This window comes from Schistocerca americana, chromosome 6, assembly GCF_021461395.2.
Source record: "Schistocerca americana isolate TAMUIC-IGC-003095 chromosome 6, iqSchAmer2.1, whole genome shotgun sequence".
NCBI lineage: Eukaryota > Metazoa > Arthropoda > Insecta > Orthoptera > Acrididae > Schistocerca > Schistocerca americana.
Genome location: NC_060124.1, coordinates 392,955,792 through 392,981,439, shown reverse-complemented (window position 1 = coordinate 392,981,439; position 25,648 = coordinate 392,955,792). Strand labels below are relative to the sequence as shown.

Here is a 25,648-nt window from a genome sequence, read left to right as displayed (position 1 = left end):
TTGTCCCAAGCATATTGCAACAAACGGTGTATTTCTATCGCTGCTCGTTTAGTTTTTATTGACGTTTCAAATATACCGGTCATTTTTGAAACACCCTGTATCATCCGGTATATACTTTTGTTTTTTTGCTTTGCCCCGTTCTCGATCGGTAGCAACCGAAACATGTCGGCAAATACCTTATCTGTTCAAGAGCAAGGCCAGGATCCGAGTTGTGAGGGTGCTGCGACTCTTAATAATATGGACGGGGTAGTGGTGGAGGTAATGAACCGAAATTTGTTGTAAAATAAAACTAACAGGTGCCCACTTATGAAACAGTGAGACGGCTCATAGCTTCAATTGTGATCACTTGTGAGTATGTAGGATGCTGAGCAATATTGTCTGAACAACAAAAACACTCGGACCTAGCGGAACACACTGTTTGAATGAAGTGTTGCCATTTTACTGAATTTTATTTTTGTTATTCACTTCGTTCATCGAGGTGGGAGGTTGTGCTGGTTCTAACCATATTGGTGCTCTTAGGCTCAGTCACAGCTGAAACAAGAGATGCTTTCAGGGCAGAGCGTTGAGGGGCAATACAGAAGGCTCTGTCTTCAGGGTTTGGGATATGAAAAAGTGTGGTCGATAAGCATGGGCTGTAAATGGGCAGTGCATTGGAACCTTGATTTAAGAAAATATGGAGGCTAGGACTTTAGCTGACAGGATGGGTAACTGACTGGGCTAAGAAAATGGAGATTCAAAGACGTTTGGTAAAATTAAGGGAAAAAGTTAATGTAATCAGCTGACAGAGGATGCGTGTAGAAGAGGGAAGCTGGAAATGAACACTGACGGAGGAGGAGGAGGAGGAGGAGGAGGAGGAGGAGGGGGGGAGGGGGGAAGGAATGAGCGCATGGCGTTCCAGGCTATGTTGAAATCTATGGTCGGGTAAGGCTTCTGTACATCAACAGAACTTCCCTGTGCTTGGACCTCTTCCTCCCGAACGCGTCGTCGGGAGGAGGTAATTTTAACTAGACTCCGGATAGGGCACTGTCTTTTTAGCCATCGACATCTTTTAAGTGGCGATTGTCCCCCACTCTGCCCCCACTGCTCTCAGCTGTGGACGGTAAGACCCCTTTCACTTCAGTGCTCCTATTTTACTCCGTTACGCGCCCGTCTACAGCTGTCGCCTGATATATCTTCCATTTTAGCAGATGACACGCGCTCAGCAGATCGCGTTCTCGAGTTTATTAGTGCCACTGAGATGACGTCAGTCATTTGAAGCTCTTTTTGGGGACAACCAACCCCCTTCTATCGTGGTTTTTTAAGCTTTCCTTCTGTTTTTAGTTTCTCCAATTTTTTGAGTTTCGTTCCCATTGCTGCTGGTTTCCAGTTTCGTTTTTTTTACCTTTTCCTAAGTCACAGACCGGGCGCTAATGACCGTAGCAGTTTTGCTCCCTAAAACAATAACAAAAAAAAAAAAATTCAACAGAACTGAGGAAGGATGTACCACCACGTATGACCTGCTTGTAGTTTTAAACATTTTGTCTATTGTGAACTTTTCGTTGGATGGTTTGTGGAATAGGACGACAGATTATTTTGCAGGCAAAGCTAGTTCCGGAAATTCTAAATCTTCAACACAAGAAATTTCAGCAAAGGGAAACTTTCTCTACTTTCCGTAAAACTCAAAGCTGTAATGAGCGACTACATTCACAAACGAAACTCGATCTGATAGATATGAAGGCACCATATCCGAACGGGATCCATCATGTCACTGACTTCTCAGACGTCTGTAGTATGTGGAAGATCTGGTGACATCATTTGAACCATTCTACCTATAAGCTTCATGTGGACTCTAGGGCGCCCATACCAGAGGGCCAGCTCTCAGTGAAAGGGAGAAAGTATATTTCCCCCCAGTTTGACCCCCCCCCCCCCGCAAGCTATCGTATGAGCGCTCTTGCGTGTACTGTATCAGTACAAACAGGGCGCTCCAGAGAAAGAGACATGAACCATTACTTGAATAAACTCCCACTTCTGACTGTGGCAGAAAAAATATCTCAAGGCGCAATTCCTTGCGATAGGAGTCTTACACTATAAGCGTTACACGTCCCAGTAGTTATTTTCATCGACGCTACGAAAAAAATACAGTCTTCAATTCTACAATGAATTGGAAAGTCGGCCTTGTACGTGAGTTACATCTGACTAGGTTAATAATTTATAACCACCTGTGTCGAACGATATGTTCTCATGCAAATCAGTTCACATCAGTCCTTGGAAGAACACGTTACACCGCAATTCGGCATTTTAAATTAGCAATTCACCTTAAGCACACAATTTCTGCCCACAAAGTCATTAACATGACTGTTGAAAGTTACGCCCTGCATTTAACAGCCTAAAGTCTCAACATTCCACAGCATACCAGCCAATGTTGTCAAGTGGGAACACACACACACACACACACACACACACACACACACACACACACACACACACACAATTATCACCGTAACTACATAGGTTTATAAATTTTAACTAAATAGATTTATGAATTTTATAAAGGCTTGAGCCACGTTTTGTTTCGCAAAAGACATCTGGCTTAGTTGTAGATTCAGAAGATACGACTAAAAACAAGGCGACAAAACAATTTTAAAAGTTTGTTGATATTAGTGTACGGCGTTTAAACAATGATTCTACAACTCATGCTTACGGAATTGTAGGTCGAAAATAATCACCCAAATTATATCACCTGCTCTCTTTATATTTACATTAGATCGAAAACACGTGCAGCCTGGATCTCATGTCAAGAGCTGTTAAAAGCTTGCAAGTAGTCCTAACTAGAATATTGCTCTCGTTACACACACTTACGCACCAGATACACAATCATACAAATTGTAAATCTTTGGCTCTGGGGCTCATTCGCTCGGCAATACTCAGCTTGGCCTTTTCTCACATGATATCCTGCGAACCATGGATGAAGAGCAACAGGCTGCTTCCATATTTGTGCATTTCCTGAAAGCGTTGGACACGGTGCCCTGTTGCAGGCTGTTAAAGAATGTATGAACATATGGATTAGGATCCCAGATGTGTGAATGGCTCGATGACTTCTTAAGTAATATGTATTTTGTATGCGTAGGCGAATGTTCAGAGACTACGGCATCGTCAGGGTTGACCCAGGAAAGAGTGACAGGACCACCCTTATTCTCTGTATACACAAATGATCTGACAGGGTGAGCTGCAACCTGTGGTTGTTTGCTGATAGCCCTGTGCGTCGTTGAATGACTGTAGGAAGATACAAGATGACTTAAGACAAAATTTCTAGTTGGTGTGATGACTGGCAGCTAGCTTTTTAACGTGGGAAAACTTAAGTTAACACGGATGAGTAGGATGAACAATCCCGTAACGTTCGAATACAACATTAGTTGTGTCCTACTTGACACAATCACATCGATTAAATATCTACTCATAACGTTGTAAAGCAGTATGAAATGGAAAGAGCACATAAGATCGGTACTAGGAGGCGAATGGTCGACTTCAGTGTATCAGTAGAGTTTTAGGCAAGTGTAGCTCATCCATAAAGAAGATCGCGCGTAGTACAGCCGTACGAACCATTCCTGAGTACTACTTGAGTGTTCAGCACCCCAACAGGTCTGATTAAAGGAAGGCATCGAAGCAATCCAAACGTGGGCTGCTGATTTGGTATGGATGGGTCCGATCAACAAGCGAGCATTACAAATATGATCTATGAACAAATCGGAATCCCTAGGGCTGAAGACGTTCTTTTCTCGAAACATTGTTAAGAAAATTTTGAGAAACTCATTTTAAGCTGTCTGCAGAGAGATTCTACTCTCACTAACGTAGATTTCGAGTCAGGGCCACGAAAGAGAAATTATGGCTAGTACAAAAGCACACAGGCAGTCGTTTATACCTTGCTCTATTAATCAATGGAATGGGAAAGGAAATTACTGGTAGTGGCGCAAGGTAACCTCTGTACGCCACCACACAGTTGCTTGCGGGGTATGTAGACAGATGTACAGAGTGTTTTATGTACTGCGAAAGTGCAGTGTCAGGCACTGCGCGCTAACCTATACGGTGCAACCAGGCGTCGATCGTCACATACACTCCCGTGCGTTTCCCGTCCATTCGCAAGTGGGCGAATCGGTTTTAGCCCAATTGGACGAACAAGGAGTTGTTTTGGGCAATAAGCGATAAAATTGTCGCTCCAGTTCGCACTTCAGATTGGCGTTCCTCATGATAAGACTTATCTTTGGTAATATGATATGAGCTCTTTCACTGTCCTGGATGGAATAACAGCAAGTCTTTTCGTTAATTCTCTGAAGTAATGTAGCAGAACAACTTCACATAGCTTCACAAAAGCTACGGTTTGATGCAAAAAGAGCTGTCCAATAATTACTATTAATCTGGGGCACACACCACATTTTTCACATGATTGACGCTCAGATACAAATGATCTTTTACAGAAGTGCAAAGCGTATGTTCTGCAAGTTCACCAACCCCATCAAATGCAGCCATGTCTCTTCTGAAAATAAGTGCGTTTCAGGATGAACAGTAACTACTGGCCAGTCAATCTACTACCGTTATTTTGCAAGACGGCTTACCGATTTTCTAGATCTTCCTTCCAAAGTCGTTATTGACAAGTTTTGTTCCTCTATACGCCACCTGACTGAATCCGAGAACGAGCCGGTGCGTGTGCGACGATTGAGCCTGTCTCTCTCCTAATTGGTTCACGCGAAACTGCCGAATAACTCCGAAATCTTGCTCAGTATTACGTGAACCAATACGAAAAACTGGAAGAGTCTATCACACATCTACCTACTTTCGCTTATGAAAGAACGTTCTAAACAACACTTTTGTAAACCATTACTTTTTATACAGTCGAAATCCTACTCCAGAATGCCAAAAAAGAACTTTTCGAGGAAATGCAGAAAAAATAACGCAAAAATGCGGAATTTTAGCGTGTAACTACGAGAATGATCATCATAATTAAGGACAGGGCAAAGAGGTCCACGGTAAAACAGAAAACGACAAGCGATCCCCAATAGACACGGGACGAAAGGATAGCAGCAGATTGAACTGAACAAGTTTTTCGATATATCACTATGCTCTGATTAGCAGCACCAAAGAAAACTTTCAAATATGTATAAAATCTCTATGTAATCGAAAAAGCTGCCTTACGCGAAAAGTAGTAATCAACTAGTTAAGACAAATAGGCAGGCAGACGACGAGCGCAAAAGAAATATTCACCAACGTTTTGATTTTTGGGAGCAGAAATGTAGCCAAGACCAATGTCAGTCTGTTTACGTCCTATTAATATTCACAGAGCTTTTTCACGACTAAATGAACTGCGAATTAGGGATGAATATGAAACTTACTGTTTATGTACCAAAAGCGCAAGAATGATTACTGAAGCACATAGTGAATCATTTTCAGGTCTTACTAGCAAAGCTTGTTCATTTGGTTTTTACAATTCCGAATTTGAAGAGGATAAAATATTTCTCTATTTTGGTTTCTTAGACATGTTTCGTCATCTAAGCTGTATCTCCTTTGGGCTCACCTTTACATGGTAAGTTTATCGTACTCTTAAAAACAAAGTGGCGCATAGGACGACGCCACCTTCGTTTTGTCGGCTATCCTGGTACCAAAATGATAACTGTTTTCTTTTGCAAAGGGCAAATAACGAAAGCTACTAAACAAGTTCTTGTGACACAGCAGTAGCAGTTACGATATTTGATATCGGTAACAATGCCTTAACCTGTGTCAGTGTCTCGACAGTATCTGAACAAATTTATCTAATACTGACTGTCTAAACGTATTGATAGATTACGAGTTTTTAAGTTTTTCTAGCATGCAAAGGAATTTATTCGGAACACAGGTTGAAACAAGGACTTTATGCCATGGCTCTGGGCACTATGGGACTTAACTGCTGAGGTCATCAGTCCCCTAGAACTCTGAACTAAATAAACCTAACTAACCTAAAGACATCACACACATCCATGCCCGAGGCAGGATTCGAACCTGCGACCGTAGCGGTCGCGCGGTTCTAGACTGTAGCGCCTAGAACCGCTCGGCCACTCAGGCCCTTTATGCCATGTTTTCAGGCGCCAACTCTAGTATAAAATCGACCTGCCATCACTTTTTCGAGGCAGTGAGAACGGAAAATTACTCTTACGTGTTGCTGAAATGTCATATCTATCGAAATATTAGTACTGATGCTGTATCACATCAGCATTATCGTAATATTTCTGAACAGATCTGACCACACTGAAAATTATATTGACATAACAGGAAGTTCACAAATGTTCAACGCTGACGAAAGGAATGAAATTAAATTAAATAGGCACAGGCTAATTGGCACAGACAGTCCCAGAATAACACACCAGTGACAGACTCGAGAAAGAGTACGATAAATAGGGGAGAAAAACATGCCAGGGAGTACGTTTAGTTAATCCAGAAGTAAGACGTAACTGCAGAGATGCAGCAGGTTCAGTGGCTCACCTACGAGATGCGACAGCGGCGTAACGGCAGTTACGAAACAACTTTAATCCGCCGGCGAGTCGCGGCGGAAGCCCCGTGCGCCGCGGTCTTCTCGATCAGCGCGCCACCTCCGTACTGGAGTGGCGGAGAGCAGGGGAAGCCTAGACCGGCGCGCCCGCAGCCAAGGGCGGCCGGCAAGGACGACCGCCGCTCGAGACGACCGCCGTGTGACCAACGCTTGCGTCACTGATAGCCGCACAAACCGCAGGTGCTTGCCCCGCCTACATACTTCGCGTGTTCCTCCTGCTAACGTACGCCACGAGGTTTCCAGATATCTGGTGACTACGTTATAACCAACGTTGTTTTTGTTGTCTTCGTGTCGGTTGTTACTGTTACATCTATATGGATACTCTGCAAATCACATTCAAGTGCCTGGCAAAGGGTTCATCGAACAGCCTTCACAATTCTCTATTATTCCAATCTCGAATAGTGCGGGAAAGAATGAACACCTATATCTTTCCGTAAGAGCTCTGATTTCCCTTATTTTATCGTGGTGATCGTTCCTCCTTATGTAGGTCAGTGGCAACAAAATACACTACTGACCATTAAAATTTCTACACCAAGAAGAAATGCAGATGATAAACGGGTATTCATTGGATAAATATATTAGACTAGAGCTGACATATGATTATTTCCACGCAATTTGGGTGCATAGATCCTGAGAAATCAGTACCCAGAACAACCACCTCTGGCCGTAATAATGGCCTTGATACGCCTGGGCATTGAGTCAAACAGAGCTTGGATGGCGTGTACAGATACAGCTGCCCATGCAGCTTCAACACGATACCACAGTTCATCAAGAGTAGTGACTGGCGTATTGTGACGAGCCAGTTGCTCGGCCACCATTGACCAGACGTTTTCAATTGGTGAGAGATCTGGAGAATGTGCTGGCCAGGGCAGCAGTCGAACATTTTCTGTATTAAGAAAGGCCCGTACAGGGCCTGCAACATGCGGTCGTGCATTATCCTGCTGAAATGTAGGGTTTTGCAGGGATCGAATGAAGGGTAGAGCAACGGGTCGTAACACATCTGAAATGTAACGTCCACTGTTCAAAGCGCCGTCAATGCGAACAAGAGGTGACCGAGACGTGTAACCAATGGCACCCCATACAATCACCCCGGGTGATACGCCAGTATGGCAATGACGAATACATGCTTCCAATGTGCGTCCACCGCGATGTCGCCAAACACGGATGCGACCATCATGATGCTGTAAACAGAACCTGGATTCAGCCGAAAAAAATGACGTTTTGCCATTCGTGCACCCAGGTTCGTCGTTGAGTACATCATCGCAGGCGCTCCTGTCTGTGATGCAGCGTCAAGGGTAACCGTAGCCATGGTCTCCAGGCTGATAGTCCATGCTGCTGCAAATGTCATCGAACTGTTCGTACAGATGGTTGTTGTCTTGAAAACGTCCCACATCTGTTGACTCAGGGATCGAGACGTGGCTGCACGTTCCGTTACAGCCCTGCGGATAAGATGCCTTTCATCTCGACCGCTTGTGATACGAGGCCGTTGGGATCCAGCACGGCGTTCCGTATTACTCTCCTGAACCCACCGGTCCATATTCTGCTAAAAGTCACTGGATCTCGACCAACGCGAACAGCAATGTCGCGATACGATAAACCGCAATCGCGATAGGCTACAATCCTACCTTTATCAAAGTCGGAAACGTGACGGTACGCATTTCTCCCCCATGCACGAGGCATCACAACAACCTTTCACCAGGCAACACCGGTCAACTGCTGTTTGTGTATGAGAAATCGGTAGGAAACTTTCCTCATGTCAGCACGTTGTAGGTGTCGCCAACGGCGCCAACCTCGTGTGAATGCTCTGAAAATCTGATCATTTGCATGTCACAGCATCTTCTTCCTGTCGGTAGCACGTCATCTTCGTGGTGTATAAATTTTGATGGCCAGTAGTTTATTTTCGCATTCGGAGGAGAAAGTTGGTGATTGGAATTTCGTGAGAAGATTCCGTCGCAACGAAAAACCCCTTTCTTTTAATGATTTCCAACCAAAATCCTATATCATGTCTGTGACACTCTCCCCCATATTTTGCGATAATAGCAAACGTGCTGCCTTTTTTTGAACTTTTTCGATGTACTCCGTTAGTCCTATCAGGTATGAATCCCACACCGCTCAGCAGTATTCTAAAAGAGGACGGACAAGCGTAGTGTGGGCAGTCTCCTTAGCAGGTGTGTTACATTTTCTAAGTGTCCTGCCAATAAAACGCAGTCTTTGGTTAGCCTTACCCAAAACATTTTCTTTTAGTACATCACAATATTATTCCATCGCCAGTGAGGGCGCTTCGGCTGGCTTGTGAGTCAGGGCCTAATCGGAGCTGGTGAAGGAAAGAAGGGATGCAATGCAAACTGCACTTAGTTTGGTGTTTAGATATTTTTAACAATGTCTGAAGAAACAGACATCTGTGACGCTCTTGCAGCTGTACCAAATTTCATAAATTTATTCACAATTGCGGAATATGCCTGACAGTGGCACAGCTATGGAACAAGACACACCCAGGGCAAAAGCACCACAGGCGCGAAGATGCGAGCTGGTGCCAATGCCACAGAGACTTGCCCACTTGCAGAGTTCCACCAGCGCCACGGGCGGCTCTGAGGATGGAGGTATCGACTTCGCCTCGGCCAATCCGCCAATGACCACCGACGACAATGGACTTAAGCCTACTCGTAAGACAGAACAGATCTCGCCCACTTGGTTATAGATCATTGTTCAGGCTGACTTAGGCAGGGAACGTCGTTCAATGACCTCTTAGAAGTGAACAGACAGTTGTAAATTGCCTTTGTTACGTACTGTGAAGTTTACGTACAATTATTTGCACTTAGCCATTGAGGGCCTTTTTGTGTTACATTACAAGCAGTGTTGCAGACTTAATTATTCGACAAGTCACGAAGATAAGTAAAGCATTTAAAATGATTTGTATGTCCGCGCGACAGAACGTCAATGCTAAGGGCCCGGTTTCGATTCCCGGCTGGGTCGGAGATTTTCTCTGCTCAGGGACTGGGTGTTGTGTTGTCCTAATCATCATCATTTCATCCCCATAGACGCGCAAGTCGCCGAAGTGGCGTCAAATCGAAAGACTTGCACCCGGCGAATGGTCTACCCGACGGGAGGCCTTAGTCACACGGCATTAACATTTAACTGATTTGTATGACTTATTTGTTGGAGTGTTGTAGAACCTTAGTTCTCCTATCCTGTTACCTGACCCTTGGGCGTAGCTATGTAATAGTGGCAGGCTGAAATTGTCCTAGTGGTGAACTGCAACAGAACCCGTTTCACGAACTCTCAAACTCGGCCTACCTAGCAACAGTGGCAACTCGGCCTCCCCAACCGTAGCGACAAGGCCTTTACAGAACTGGAGACGAGGGTTTACAGAAGGTAACATCTTCATGCCTAGCTAATGTCAGAAATATTCCGCAACTACGAATAAATTTCATCAACTGGTCATTAAAGTTATGAAGTGAATGGTCCATCACAAAAGGGGTATACGCCACTTCATATGATGTATGTGTTTCACTGGAGCCGGCCATGTCAGTTCCTGTATCATTGTCGTCGTCGTCGTCATGAGCTGATTACTGATTTTCATTTTTATTCTCTGCTTCTTCTCCCATTAAATCACCTCTGCACCAATATTCATTTTCAACTTTTTTTTTACATGTCCGAAAGTTTTTAACTAATCATGTTGGGTAATCTTAAAGATTCTATGGCTATATGTTTTACGGTAGTTAAATTAATAAAAGTAACTTTTCTGTGAATTTTTTTGATCCATTTTATTCCAGTTTAGCCCTATAGGGTTCAATTCGCATTGGGAGCTTCTGAATCTTTTCTTTGTTGTTTTAGCGCGCAAAACAGCTGAAGTCATACGCGCTCGTGTCAACTTAAAATGGTCAATTACCAAATGATTTTGAAGTCGATGCTACTAAGAGTAATCGACTAGAGTAGAGGGATAGCTGAAAAACGATCACTTCCTCTTTGAGGAGGTTGCTCAAACGGTTGAAAGATTTACTTTGCCATATTACTATGACGAATAAAAAGTAAAATGTCATCTACAACTCTGATAATTCAGATGGGAAACATACGTTAAAATGTAAATGGTTGTAAAATCGGCATTGGGTCAGAAAATGGCGCACTGTCAATGGTTGGCTGCAGTAAGCACAATGGTGCGGATCTCCACTTAAATGATGGTGTATGAAACGACAGTATCCAATATGCGGCCTGGCTAAAACTATCTCTTTGCAACAAGAGACACGAGAGGAAGTCGTCCAAGCCGTTGGAAGGTGTTTTAATTTCCCTGAGTTTGTTCCCATATAGAGAACACCAGTGTTAATACCAGAGCGACAATGTTCCTACGTGCGCCAACACAGACATCATCTGAAGGGTCAGAACAGCTAGCTCAGGTTCTGGCATATTAAAACACGCAATTATTAAAGTTTATTTCTGGCTAAGTTAGATTCGCAACCGCTTTAGTTCTGAATGAGGCATTAAATTATTTTCTTCTTGCGGGTTGCAGTAGTAGGGGATTCATTCAGCTGAACGGTATAATACGGCGAGTTATCAACAACAGTTGGGATCCTAGGAATTATTAATACCCTGCTGATAACCTTAGATTTCGATTCATAAAGAACTTTGCTTTCCCTATGAAACTCGCTGCTCCTCGAGTGAGAACAATGGCTCTTTCGCTGCACTGTTATCAGTCATTAAACCCAGAACTTCATACTGCCAGCACTTTTTGATGCTATAATGTGTATTCACCCACGTTTAGTCGGTGAATACCTGACTGCCAACTATTTCACATGCTCTGCAACAGTGTTTGAACATTGTTAGGATCTTTCTCTTATTTTTACCTTTTTTAAAAACTAAATCCCATTTCTTTCAAAATTCTCCGAAATGTTTCCCTTCCCCCTGATAATTTATCTCAGTTTTTGAAAACATAAGCAGCTTTTCCAACGTTTGCATTCCCTCTCCTGTTCATGGTACTCCAAAAATTTTCTTCCAATAAGTGCTTTATCTAATTCCTCTAGAGAAACATCTTTCCTACACAGTCTTTCTTTTTTTAAGAGTTAACTTTTTCCCCGCTTTCATTTCACTGTTCTGACTTTCTACCATTTCTTGCAGGCCGCAAGATTGCTTTCTACATACGTCTCATTACCTGATTCTGCTTTTTTGTCTTCCTGGCAAGATTTTACTTCTTTGAATAGAAGCTCTTTTTTCAACCGAATATGTCTACTTTCGGGACATCTTCCCCTGACTTCCACTCTGTGGAATATTCATGATTATAGATAGCACCGCACTGTATTACCGATGATATTTCACGAGGATACGCAGAACCACTTCACCGTATACGCACAACTGACAAAAGCATTGACAGTGCGACGCGTTTTCCTTAGTAACTACTGTATTTTTTACTGTACCGTCACCGCTTGTTTCCGATACAGGCTACGAAAGACCAAGTGCAGTAATACCGTGGTTAGGTAGTCGGTATTGGGTATATCCAGTCTATACATCCATATTATGGGAAGTGACAGGCTGTCATTTGAAGACTAGACCACATCCCGTTCCCATAATAGCATTTGTAATTTTAGCACACAAAAAAATTGACAATGCTGACTGTAATACACTCTTTGAGATTCGGAAGGTAATAGGGGTAAAATACAGGGGGCGAAATGTTATCCACAACTTCTACAGAAGCCAGACTCCAGTTGTAAGTCTGAGAGCACGAAAGGCAACCAGTAGTGAGTGTGCGACAGGCTTGCAGTCTTTCCCCAATATTATACTGTCCGACACTGAGTACCCAGTAAAGGAAACCAAGGAGGGAATTTTGTAAAGGGAATGGAAGTTCATGGAGGATAAATGAAAAGTTTGAGGTCGGCCGATGACATCTTAGTTGTATCAGGAACGACAAAATACTTGGAAGACCAGATGATGGTTCAAATGGCTGAGCACTATGGGACTTAACATCTGAGGTCATCAGTCCCCTAGAACTTAGAACTACTCAAACCTAACTAACCTAAGGACATCACACACATCCATGCCCGAGGCAGGATTCGAACCTGCGACCGTAGCGGTCGCGCGGTTCCAGACTGTAGCGCCTAGAACCGCTCGGCCAGAAGTGATTAAAACGCAGCTAATTTGAATATCAGGCACATGCTGTTTTCCGTGTATTCACCCTGCAATAATATGAAAAGCCAGAGTGTTAAATTTTCCAGATCTTTACAATGAGCTGTTCCATTCCGTTGTCTTTTAATCACTTCACTGAGGCTACACACTTGCGCCTCTATGGCGAATAAAGGAAGATTGTACAACACTGGAACTTCTGTTTTGGGAAATGTGATATAGTACTGCACGTGTTAATACACTGTTTCGAGTAAATGTTAAGTTTTTACCCAACTAATGGTTCGCTTACTACTATTGTTACGCGGCTATGTTACTTCAGCGACTTGTGCTGCAGCCTTCCAACATCGACTGTACACAAATGCAGAGTTTTATAAATGAACAGCCTTGACGGTGTTTGAACAGATTCTTAACTGTGTTTAAGGTTCAGTTTTACTCGACTTTTGCGTTTCGAGATATAGTACTTCCCTTGCAAGTCCATAAAAAGCGAAACAGGTGACTGGCATCATTAACAAAAACTGAAAAAAGTATTACGCTAAGAGCCAGCGAAAGAGGTAAAACTTCCTCACACATACAGTAAGGAAGAACAAGACGGTCAGGAAAGAGCTAACGGAATCGTTAGTCTTCCATGCCTGCGGTTTGCCTGCTAGCAACTCTCAAGAGCGGGAAATCCCAAAGCCATATGTTGCGTAACTACTCCGTGAAGGATATTGGTGAGGGGGCAGGATTTTCTCTACAGGGAGAATTATACGACAAGCGAACTTCTGTAAGATCGCTGTGGATTTTTGTACAAGGGAAGAAGCGCTGGAACTCTCTTTCTCCGATTATATGCGATGTGTTGTATCCAGCTGTCACCTAGACGATGGTTTGTTTGCTTTTTTGAAAAATTTGGGATTCAACTGTTCAGACATATGCTTAGCAGTGACAAGCCTCGGTCTAATGGTATTGAAAATCTGGCTCCTCTGACGCTTGCGAAAACAGGAAGAGATTCATTTAACGGGAGTTACTATATCTTAGCAAAGTTAGGGTAAGATCACTCGCCAATGAGACGAACTACGTCAGTTCGCTGACAAAAGCCGGTAATTACGTCGTGAAAGGAGCAGACACATTACATCATACTTTACAACGAGCCCGGACACCAGATTCTGAGAAAAATTTTCTAGTACTTACATTCGACTCAAAAGATCGTGCGCAGACTGATTAGCGTTCATTTTATGGTCACTTTGCTGAATATCGTTTTCGTGCTCAGAATATGAATACGCTATTCGCCTCCGCCATATCAGATGTTTCTTTGAAATTCTTATTGCCGGAGGCATTGTAACCATGTTTTGCAGAGAATGCCCATAATGTTTTATGGCTGCTTCATTCGCTACCGAAGAGAAAAACAGGTGTCACCATTACTGTTGTGAAATTATAGAAGGGGAAACAATAGAAAGTTATAAAAAGGTTAGTTAGTTTTTACTAATCATACATACATGTGGGAACGTTAATTTCCACATTCTGGGTGGTACGGGTAATAACGAAGCAATATACTGTTTATTTGCCTTTCATTGTTCCACCTCGCTTACAGGAACTATTCATTCTGGAAGCTTTCAAGGGCAAAACAGTAGAAAACCAACCGTTGTTCGGATACTAAGATAATTTTGAGCTTCGTTGATAGCACGCAGCCAGACAAGCTTTACCAAGACAAAGGAAGTTCACATTACGAGGTATAGCCGGTGTTATCACTTACAGACCTCTCTGGGGGTTATCTTTTACGGCTGTTACCTTCCTGCTTATGATCTACTTCGGAGAAGTAATCGAATAAAAATATTAACTGTCAATGACTGGTATCTCTGTTATCCATACATATGTTAAATCCAGTTGACGATACAAATTTATACACATAACGACAATAAATACGAAATTGCTCGCATTGCCTTATGCGGGATGTGGAAGTGGATCTGGTCGGGTTTTGTAACGCTGCAACGCGTAATTTCACGTACAGAGCGTTCTCCAACAGGGCAGCAACAGATGATTCCAATTTTTGCTTCGCGGGGACGAGCTATCTGCATCATAAATAGAACTTACGAGACGCCATACTGAATAACACTTTAAGCCTGTATTTGCCGATTTTTCTGTTACAGAGTAATACTATGAATAGTGCCACTAAATCAGAGTTATTCAACACGATTTTCCGAGACTCATTCACCAAAGAAGACAAAGTAAATATTCCTGAATTCCAATAAAGAACAACTGCCAAGACGAGAAACATACGTAGAAATAGGTATCCTCTGTGTCGCAAAGCAGCTTAAATCACTTAAAAAAGCCAGGCTTCCGGTCCAGATTGCATACCAGTCAAGATACTCTCAGAGTATGCTGATAAAAGAGCTCCATATTTAGCAATTATAAGTATACAACCGCTCGCTCACAGAAAGATCCGTACCTAAAGACTGGAAAATTGCTCAAGTCACACCAATACCCAAAAAAGGGAAGTAGGAGTAATCCGTTTAATTACAGGCCCATATCACTAACGTCGATTTGCGGTAGAGTTTTGGAACATATACTGTATTTGAACAGTATGAAGTACCTCGAAGAAAACGATTTATTGACACGTAGTCAGCACGGATTCAGAAAATATCGTTCTTGCGAAACACAACCAGCTCTTTATACAACATGAAGTAATGAGTGCTGTCGACAGGGGATGACAAATTGATGCCATACTTTTAGATTTCCAGAAGGCTTTCGACACCATTCCTCACAAAAAAGTCATCGAGTAAAACAGAAATAATATCCAGCATTCCCCAAAGAAGTGTTATAGACCATCTACTGTTCCTGGTCTATATTAACGACATAAGAGACAGTCTCAGTGGCCGTCTTACATTGTTTGCAGATGATGCTATCATTTACCATCTCGTAAAGTCATCAGATGACCAAAACGAATTGCAAAATGATTTACATAAAATATCTGCATGGTGTGAAAAGTGGCAATTGACCCTGAATAAAGAAAACTGAAGTTATTCACATGAGTACTAAAATAAATCCGCTAAATTTTGATTACGCGATAAGTCACAATCGGCTGCGGTGGCCGAGTGGTTCTAAGCGCTTCAGTCCCGAACCACGCGACTGCTAGGGTCGCACGTTCGAATCCAGCCTCGGGCATGGATGTGTGTGATGTCCTTAGGTTAGTTAGGTTTGAGTAGTTCTAAGTTCTAGGGGACTGATGACCTCAGATGTTAAGTCCCATAGTGCTCAGAGCCATTTGAACCATTTTCGATGATCATCATCATCATCATCATCATCATCATCATCATCATCATCATCATCTATGATTATGCCTTTCAGCGTTCAGTCTGGAGCATAGCCCCTTATAAAATTCCTCCATGATCCCCTATTCAGTGCTAACATTCGTGCCTCTTCTGATGTTAAGCCTATTACTTCAAAATCATTCTTAACCGAATCCAGGTACCTTCTCCTTCGTCTGCCCCGACTCCTCCTATCCTCTACTGCTGAGCCCATGAGTCTCTTGGGTAACCTTGCTTCTCCCATGCGTGTAACATGACCCCACCATCTAAGCCTGTGCACCCTGACTGCTACATCCATGAGTTCATTCCCAGCTTTTCTTTGATTTCCTCATTGTGGATACCCTCCTGCCATTGTTCCCATCTACTAGTACCTGCAATCATCGTAGCTACTTTCATATCCGTAACCTCAACCTTGTTGATAAGGTAACCTGAATCCACCCAGCTTTCGCTCCTATACAACAAAGTTGGTCGAAAGATTGAACGGTGCACAGATAACTTAGTCTTGGTACTGACTTCCTTCTTGCAGAAGAGAGTAGATCGTAGCTGAGCGCTCACTGCATTAGCTTTGCTTCCAGTTCTTTCACTGTGTTGCCATCCTGTGAAAATATGCATCCTAAGTACTTGAAACCGTCCACCTGTTCTAACTTTGTTCCTTCTATTTGGCACTCAATTCGTTTATATTTCTTTCCCACTGACATTACTTTCGTTTTGCAGATGCTAATCTTCATACCATAGTCCTTACATTTCTGATCTAGCTCTGAAATATTACTTTGCAAACCTTCAGTCGAATCTGCCATCACAACTAAGACATCCGCATATGCAAGACTGCTTATTTTGTGTTCACATATCTTAATCTCACCCAGCCAGTCTATTGTTTTCAACATATGATCCATAAATAATATGAACAACAGTGGAGACAGGTTGCAGCCTTGTCTTACCCCTGAAACTACTCTGAACCATGAACTCAATTCACCGTCAACTCTAACTGCTGCCTGACTATCCATGTAAAGACCTTTAATTGGTTGCAAAAGTTTGCCTCCTATTCCATAATCTCGTAGAACAGACAATAACTTCCTCCTGGGAACCCGGACATATGCCTTTTCTAGATCTATAAAGCGTAGATACAGTTCCCTGTTCCACTCATAACACTTCTCCATTATTTGCCGTAAGCTAAAGATCTGGTCTTGACAACCTCTAAGAGGCCTAAACCCACACTGATTTTCATCCAATTGGTCTTCAACTAATACTCGCACTTTCCTTTCAAGATTTTACCCACAACGCTGATTAAAGAGATTCCTCTGTAGTTGTTACAATCTTTTCTGTTTCCATGTTTAAAGATTGGTGTGATTACTGCTTTTGTCCAGTCTGATGGAACCTGTCCCGACTCCCAGGCCATTTCATTTATTCTGTGTAGCCATTTAAGACCTGACATTCCACTGTATTTGATGAGTTCCGACTTAATTTCATCCACCCCAGCTGCTTTATTGCACTGCAATCTATTGACCATTTTCTCCACTTCCTCAAATGTGATCCTACTTCCATCATCATTCCTATCCCATTCTACCTCGAAATCTGAAACATTACTGATCGTATTTTCACCTACATTGAGCAGCTCTTCAAAATATTCCCTCCACCTGCCCAGGTCATCCACAGGATTCACCATCAGTTTTCCTGACCTGTCCAAAATACTTGTCATTTCCTTCTTACCTCCCTTTCGAAGACTGCTAATTACACTCCAGAAGGGTTTTCCAGCAGCTTGACCCATAGTCTCCAACCTGTTTCCAAAGTCTTCCCAAGATTTCTTCTTGGATGCTGCAATTATCTGTTTGGCTTTGTTTCTTTCAACACAACTTTCTCTGTCTACCTGAGATCTAGTATGTAGCCATTTTTGATACGCATTCTTTTTCCTTTTACAGGCTGCCTTGACTGTGTAATTCCACCAAGCTGTTTGCTTCATCCTACTTTTACACACTACTGTTCCAAGACATTCTTTAGCCACTTCTAGTACTGTGTCCCTGTATCTTGTCCATTCCTTTTCAAATGACTGTAATTGACTACATTCAACTAACAGGTACCTTTCTGAGATCGCTCTTATGTACTTGTGCCTGATTTCCTTATCCTGAAGTTTCTCCACTCTTATCCTCCTACATATGGACCTGACCTCCTGCACTTTCGGCCTCACAATCCCAATTTCACTGCAGATTAAATAATGATCAGTGTCATCAAAGAATCCCCTGAATACACGTGTGTCCCTCACAGCCTTCCTGAATTCCTGGTCTGTTATTATATAGTCAATGACAGATCTGGTTCCCCTGCCTTCCCAAGTATACCGGTGAATGTTCTTATGTTTAAAAAAGGAGTTTGTGATTACTAAGCCCATACTGGCACAGAAATCCAGGAGTTGTTTCCCGTTCCTGTTGGTCTCCATATCCTCTCCAAATTTACCCATAACCTTTTCATACCCTTCTGTTCGATTTCCAATCCTGGCATTAAAATCCCCCATGAGCAGAACACTGTCCTTGTCCTTTACTCTAACAACTACATCACTGAGTGCCTCATAAGAACTATCCATTTTCGATAAGTCACACAAATCTGAAGGCTGTAAATTCAACTAAATACTTAGAGATTACAATTACAAATACAAATACAAATATCCGAAATTGGAACGATCACATACATAATGTTGTGGGTAGAGCCAACCAAAGACTGCGATTCATTGGCAGAACACTTAGAAGGTGCAACAGGTCTACTAAAGAGACTGCTTTCACCCCGCTTGTCCGCCCTATTCTGCTATGCGGTGTGGGTCGGCATCACATGGGACTGACGGATGACATCGAAAAAGAACAAAGAAGGGCAGTTCGTTTTGTATTATCGCGAAGTAGGGGAGATAGTGCCACAGACGTGATACGTGAATTGGAGTGGCAATCATTAAACCAAAGGCGTTTTTCGTTGCGACGGGATCTTCTCATGAAATTTCAATCACCAGTTTTCTCCTCCGATTGCGAAAACATTCTGTTGGCACCCACCTACATAGGGAGAAACGATCATCACTATAAAATAAGAAATCAGGGCTCACACAAAAAAATTTAGTGCTCTTTTTCCCCGCGCGCCGCTCGAGAGTGGAACGGTGGATAGACAGCTTGAAGGTGGTTCACTGAACCCACTGCCAGGCACTGTATTGTGAATAGCAGAGTAATCTCATAGATGTAGAATAGATGTTTCGAAGCACTGGCGCGTTGAGACTCTTTCGAATACGCGTCGTTTTGGTACAATTTCTTACAATTAAATATTGGTTTATAATATACCTGTGGTTAACCGCCTTCTGGACATCATAAGCTCAAAGACGCAAACTGACATGTTAACTGGAGTTTAGTGCCCAGGGACACAGGTCCTTATCCGAAAATTGCTGGCTGTACCTGTTTTCAGGGCAATAAATTTATTTACTTTCATATTTTCAAAAAATTCTTAATAGAGATGTTCTGTAACATTCGACGTTATGTACACACAAGAACGCTCTCCGTTCAGGAGAGGTAAGAACTTTGCGACCGTGTCTCGAAGTGACACTTCAGACGATGATACCTCCGTACTATTCGGGTTTTTAAGGGAGTAGTCATTCTTGAAATTTCGAAGAATGTTTCTTTTTGTTTGTATGTTCTCTGGGATGTCTACTTCAGTGCAGTATTGGTTGGTTGGTTATTTGAGGTTTAAGGGACCAAACAGCAAGGTCATCAGTCCCTTGTTTCAAATATGCTCCATTCCGCTAATGGGACATCTCAGTAAAGTCAGAACAATAAAACGGAAAAAGGGAAAAACGTAAAAGGCCAGTCACGTTGTCATTCAGTGCAGTATTCATTCGAAGTTAGCCAGAAACTCCGTTATCGAGTTACAAGTAGACTTGTGAAAAGGTGTTTCCAAAAACCACTGACAATGGAAATAAAATCGTCAACATGTAATTTCAACGATGACCTAACGGGCATTATCGAAATTATGAACGTGCTCGAAATTGAAATCGGACAAGCCTGTTAACACTTTTGGACAACAGCGGACGAAAAGCGTACAGAGCGAGCAGAGCAGCGCATGGCAGAAGCTGTCAAAGAGGCACCTTGACCACGAAGGTGGAGGACAACCTCCTTTTGGATCTGAAACAACTGCTGTATGGCCCAGGGATCGCTCCCTCGAGGTATTTTTAACAAAAAAAAAATGTAACCCAAAACTGTAAACTTTTTTTTTCTCGAAACCGCATTTTTCAAATTAGCGGGGAACATTACTTTAGTACGTTCACACGATTTTGATCGGCACGAATTCTCTATCAGCGTACTTATGCGTTTTGCAATATCTTTAAAAGCCTCGTTTTCGGTGCACGCTTTTGTGAGCAAATAAAATGACATTTGCTTCGACACGTCTCCATTTTGATAGAACTTAATATTTTTTCTATTATTTTATGTATGCTGACAGCAAATATACAGAAAACGACTTATACAAAATTATTTTGCAACAGGTCCAATAGGAGGTCTTTGATTTGATTTCGAAGATGAAGGAACCACTTCGTGGCATTCACTTCAGAACTGTTCCAGAGATTCGACAGGCAGTAGACCGCTCCATTCGCACCATCAACCGAACAGGCCCTTCTAACGGTATTCTACGCCTACCACATCGCTGGCAACGGGTTCTGCACAACACTGGTGACTACTTTGAAGGACAGTAATAGGTGCAAACATATAACTCTTTTGTATCGGTTGCGAATAAATAGTTGCCACTATTTAAGTTCCAACCCTCCTATATGGCTGGGAAAGATGCAACACCGCTACCATTCCGGTAACTGCCAGTGTTATTTGTTTTTTCTTGACTGTAGCTCCCATAGTTGTGGAAACTCACAATACAGTGAGAAACTGTAATAAAACTATTTTTCACTAAACATGTGGCAAAACATCGACACGAACAACGTCCGCCATTTTATTCAAATTTCTCGAAAATACGTCAAACACGATCTACGCTTGACAAAGACACCACTGTACTTGGCAAACATAGTAAAGTTCGACAAACTGTTTTACGGGTACGAGGGCTTTTACATACCACCACCCACACACACACACACACACACACACACACACACACACACACACACACACACACACACACCGCGTGCACATAAGAGTGGGGGAAATTAAGATAAACACATACACTTTATCACACGAAACAATGAAATCATCTGAAGAACTGTAAGCCTTTAAAAAATCAGTAACAAAACATCTGTTGCCCGTAGCAGTGTCATGAGTGGGGATAAAATCACGGAAACCGCTGCTTCAAGTACAAATCCCATGGCTTACGAATATTTTTCTCTAATTACTTCAAAGATATGGTTACCTAGAAAATGGCCTCTAACGAGAGTAATATAGTGCCGTACAAGCCATTAGTAACCGCACCTCATCGATGCTGAAATTGTAGCAAATCGGTTTGAAGGTTACAGCAATTCCTCAGTAAGACAGATCAAGCAACATAGCTCGCTGACAAATCTGAACAGCCGATCTATCGTAGCATAAAGAAAGGGGTCTGTATACATATGTCAGCGGGTTTCGATTTTCAAAATTACTCCAGTGAAGTTGCTCACACTTCCTTACAAAACCATGCACGAGATTGATTTACGTGTTTAAGAGATAATACCTTTTATTTTCATACGTTCTTCTGGTCTACAATAATCTCTCCCATAAAGTGCGTACACAACACTCTTGATTGTCTATGACTATGTCTACTTTTGAGTTCATCGTAATACTACATTTCCCTCCCTCCCAACCCCCCTGTGTTAGCAACTCAACTAAGTCAAACAAAAAGTGCCCCTCTTATTTCGCGACCACTCTTAGTACACCTACTGTGCAGTTCGAGAATTAGGTCAAATCTTTTTCCAGGACCCATGAACGGAATTCAGGGCTAGGGCATTCGTCCACATTTGATTTTTTTCTTCAGGGATGAGCACTGTGTGTGCACATTTTAACTCTAAAAATTAATTTTTTTGAAGATTCCACCGCAGAAAAAAAAGTTCTTGTTTTAGTGGTCCCAATTGCAATTTGTGTGTAATTTTCTCAACATTTATCAAAACATGCGATTCGCCGCTGCGTTACCGTTTTTTATTTGCTGGTGGCAGCGATGTACCACAGCTGATAACGGATAACTGTAGTTTCAATGTTGGAGGGCGCCTCAGGTAGTCACTCAAGATTAGGAATGCGGCTTCTTAAAGAGCTTCGCTTCGCTCTGTTTCCTGTACGTGGGGAGCCTACACTTACCTGGGCGATATGGCAACCTCGCCGTCCCCATTTCCACCCTTTCGAGGTTGCTACCGCTAGCGGGCACAATTATTACCTGTGGTCACAATGTACGAATATTTCGAAGTGAGACGCACAAACGCTAATTACCTGACGGCTTCTTTCACATACTGTATCTCGTCATCGTTGCCAAGATGCAGGTAATAAAACTGCAGCCTGACATGGAATTGATGCGGCCATGACACAAAAAAAGACCACGCTTTTTTAAAAACATACATTGCAGTACTCGTGACTAGTGTATTATAATTGCCGGCCGCGGTGGTCTCGCGGTTCTAGGCGCGCAGTCCGGAACCGCGCGACTGCTACGGTCGCAGGTTCGAATCCTGCCTCGGGCATGGATGTGTGTGATGTCCTTAGGTTAGTTAGGTTTAAGTAGTTCTAAGTTCTAGGGGACTGATGACCACAGCTGTTAAGTCCCATAGTGCTCAGAGCCATTTGAACCTTTTTTTTTTTTGTATTATAATTACATCAGGTAATTCGAAGTTAAAGTTTTTCACCACTTAGAAAGAAAGTACTGAAAGAACAAAGGTTAGAACTGTGATGTTACGCTACATCCATCTTGTCGGAACCTCTTCAAAGGCGTTCGATATTTCACGAATGTAATTTCCCATAAATCGTAAGAATTATATTCCCACACCTCCAACACTAGAAGAAAATTCCTATTACATATTACGACGGCTGCCAGAGGCTCCCCCCCCCCCCCCCCCCCCCAAAAAAAAAAAAAAAAAAAAAAAAAAAAAAAAAAAAAAAAAAAAAAAAAAAAAAAAAAAAAAGATAATTACAATTTGCTTAAACGACAAATTTCATGACATGAAGCAAAGACAATTTTAACTCTAAACTGAAACACACGAACACGACATCTATACACATCCTGTTTTAATAAACTAACACGTCCATAGCATATTAAAACGAAAATATGCTAGAGTTCTGCATAAGCTAGACTCCCAGCAAACACGTAAAATTGTTCAAGGTTTGATCACGATAGACCCTCTATGTTATGTACTACTAAGCCGCCGTCCGGAACACCCCCCTTCCTATCTCCTCAGATATCACTGCAACTAGTCTGTAGTTTCTTATTGTGATAACATTAAATCTCACTTGCCACTACTAGGTCCTTATATACGTTGAACCCTAATTTGGATGGTTGTTCCACACTGTTTTCCTCTGACCCGTGGCTACGCCCTCGGTATTTGCTTTTTAACTTTGGTGACGCTGCCCTACAGAGACCAATTACGAAGCGCCTTATGAAGCCACACGCTCTATTTTGTATGTACAGCTTGTTTCATGACAAGATGATACTTCGCATTGATGCTGCTGTAATATCTTTATATTCTACTAATTAGCCCTGCACAATTCTATGAGTGAATTACGTTTCCTACTTGACCATCTATATACTCGCAGAATCGTTGGGCAAAGTAGTACAATTACTATTCCACTAGCGCATAATTACTCTTTGTAATATTCTCTCTGGTGTGTTGAGGGGACTTCTAGGATTTTCTCCGTGCCGAATAGTCGCATTGAATAATTGTAATTTTGCTATCGAGATTACTGGAAGAAAGAGATTGAAAATGTATTGTATGCTACTCAAGAAAATATATACTGACAAGGGAACCTTCCCATCGCACCCCCCTCAGATTTAGTTATAAGTTGGCACAGTGGATAGGCCTTGAAAAACTGAACACATCAATCGAGAAAACAGGAAGAAGTTGTGTGGAACTATGAAAAAAAATAAGCAAAATATACAAACTGAGTAGTCCATGTGCATGATATGTAATATCAAGGACTTGGAAGGTCATGAGCGCCGTGGTCCCGTGGCTAGCGTGAGCAGCTGCCGAACGAGAGGTCCTTGGTTCAAGAATACCTTCGATTGAAAAGTTTAATTTTTTATTTTCAGACAATTATTATCTGTCCGTCCGTCCTATGTGAGGTAACTGCGCCGTAGTATGGGGACGCTACACCTAAACCGAAAAATTTGAAAACGACTGTGAAACTGTTGCATTGATTTGTTGCAGTTTACGTGACAAACTCTCTACGTTTTCATCACTTTTTTGGGTGTGATTACCACATCCACAAGATAACCTAAATCGGACCATGTAGAAGAATCTTTTTACCCATTCGCCAAGTGTACAAGTTAGGTGGGTCGACAACATATTCCTGTCATGTGACGCACATGCCGTCACCAGTGTCGTATAGAATATATCAGACGTGTTTTCCTGTGGAGGAATCGGTTCACCTATGACCTTGCGATCAAATGTTTTCGGTTCCCATTGGAGAGGCACGTCCTTTCGTCTACTACTCACACGGTTTTGCGGTGCGGTCGCAAAACACAGACACTATCTTATTACAGTGAACAGAGACGTCAATGAACGAACGGACAGATCATAACTTTGCGAAAATAAAAAAGGTAAAGTTTTCACTCAAGGGAAGACTTGAACCAACGGCGCTCCTAAGTTCGCATAGTCCTCGATGTTGCTTATCTTGCACATGAGCTACTCAGTTTGTATATTTTGCTTATTTTTTCCATAGTTCCACACAACTTCTTCCTGTTTTCTCGATTGATCTGTGTTCAGTTTTTCAAGGCCTATCCACTGTGCCAACTTATAACTAAATCTGAGGGGGGTTCGATGGGGAGGTTCCCTTGTGAGCGTTTACATCAAAGGTGTGTAAGGAATTTCATTATGTATGTATTCTATAATAGGAAATTTGCACGGAGGTGTCGTTTCGTTGGTAACCAGAAGGGAACTTCTGATGAATTGGACACGAACCTGTAATTATTAGATCCAAGAGCTCCATTATTTCATCGGATAATTAAACTATCAAAGCAAACTTTCCGCTTGATCTGAGGTTTCCCGACTGACAAAGCAACGCAATTATTTACACAGGATTGCAGATTGCTTCGAATCATCGAGATTGCGCACAAGGAGAGTCATCGTCCGATTCTGATTAAACAAGTACAGCTTAATTATAACTTTCTTGAGCGACTGTGATATGGCTGCTTATGAATGAGATCATTAATAAAATACTAATAACTAACTTTCCTCCTCACCAGCAACCAGTATAAACACAATATTAATTAAAATTATACTGCCAATGGCGGGGAAAGAAGTCTTTGATGTCATCCCGATTCGCTTGTTTCTAGTTGATGCTCTAGCGAGTACACAAAACGGTCGAAATGCAGTAGCTCCGTGAGTTTACCACGTTCGCATTAACTAAGTTGTCTTGTGTTTTAATTCTTATAAGGTTTAAAAAAGAATAATTAGCCAGGGTCCACTACAAGAGATGACAGCCAACGGATAATGTGGTCTGCAACACTTCTGCTTAAAAAAACTAAGAGAAATTTTACCGAAAGTCTATGCTTATTGCCATCTACATTGCTGCTCTATCAGCAT

The 25,648-nt window shown here is 42.2% G+C and overlaps 1 protein-coding gene across 2 annotated transcripts in view; it reads right to left on the bottom strand.

The window, feature by feature from the left end:
- LOC124619248 (influenza virus NS1A-binding protein homolog) overlaps positions 1-25,648 on the bottom strand; it is a 112,306-nt gene that overhangs the window by 63,830 nt on the left and 22,828 nt on the right. The window contains exon 1 of one of the 2 annotated variants that reach the window (XM_047145504.1): positions 6,487-6,596. The exons of the other annotated variant lie outside the window; for it this stretch is intronic. The gene's annotated coding sequence lies outside the window, so the exon portion shown is untranslated. Of the gene's footprint in view, positions 1-6,486; positions 6,597-25,648 lie in introns of those variants that run through there. 2 annotated transcript variants of the gene reach the window in all.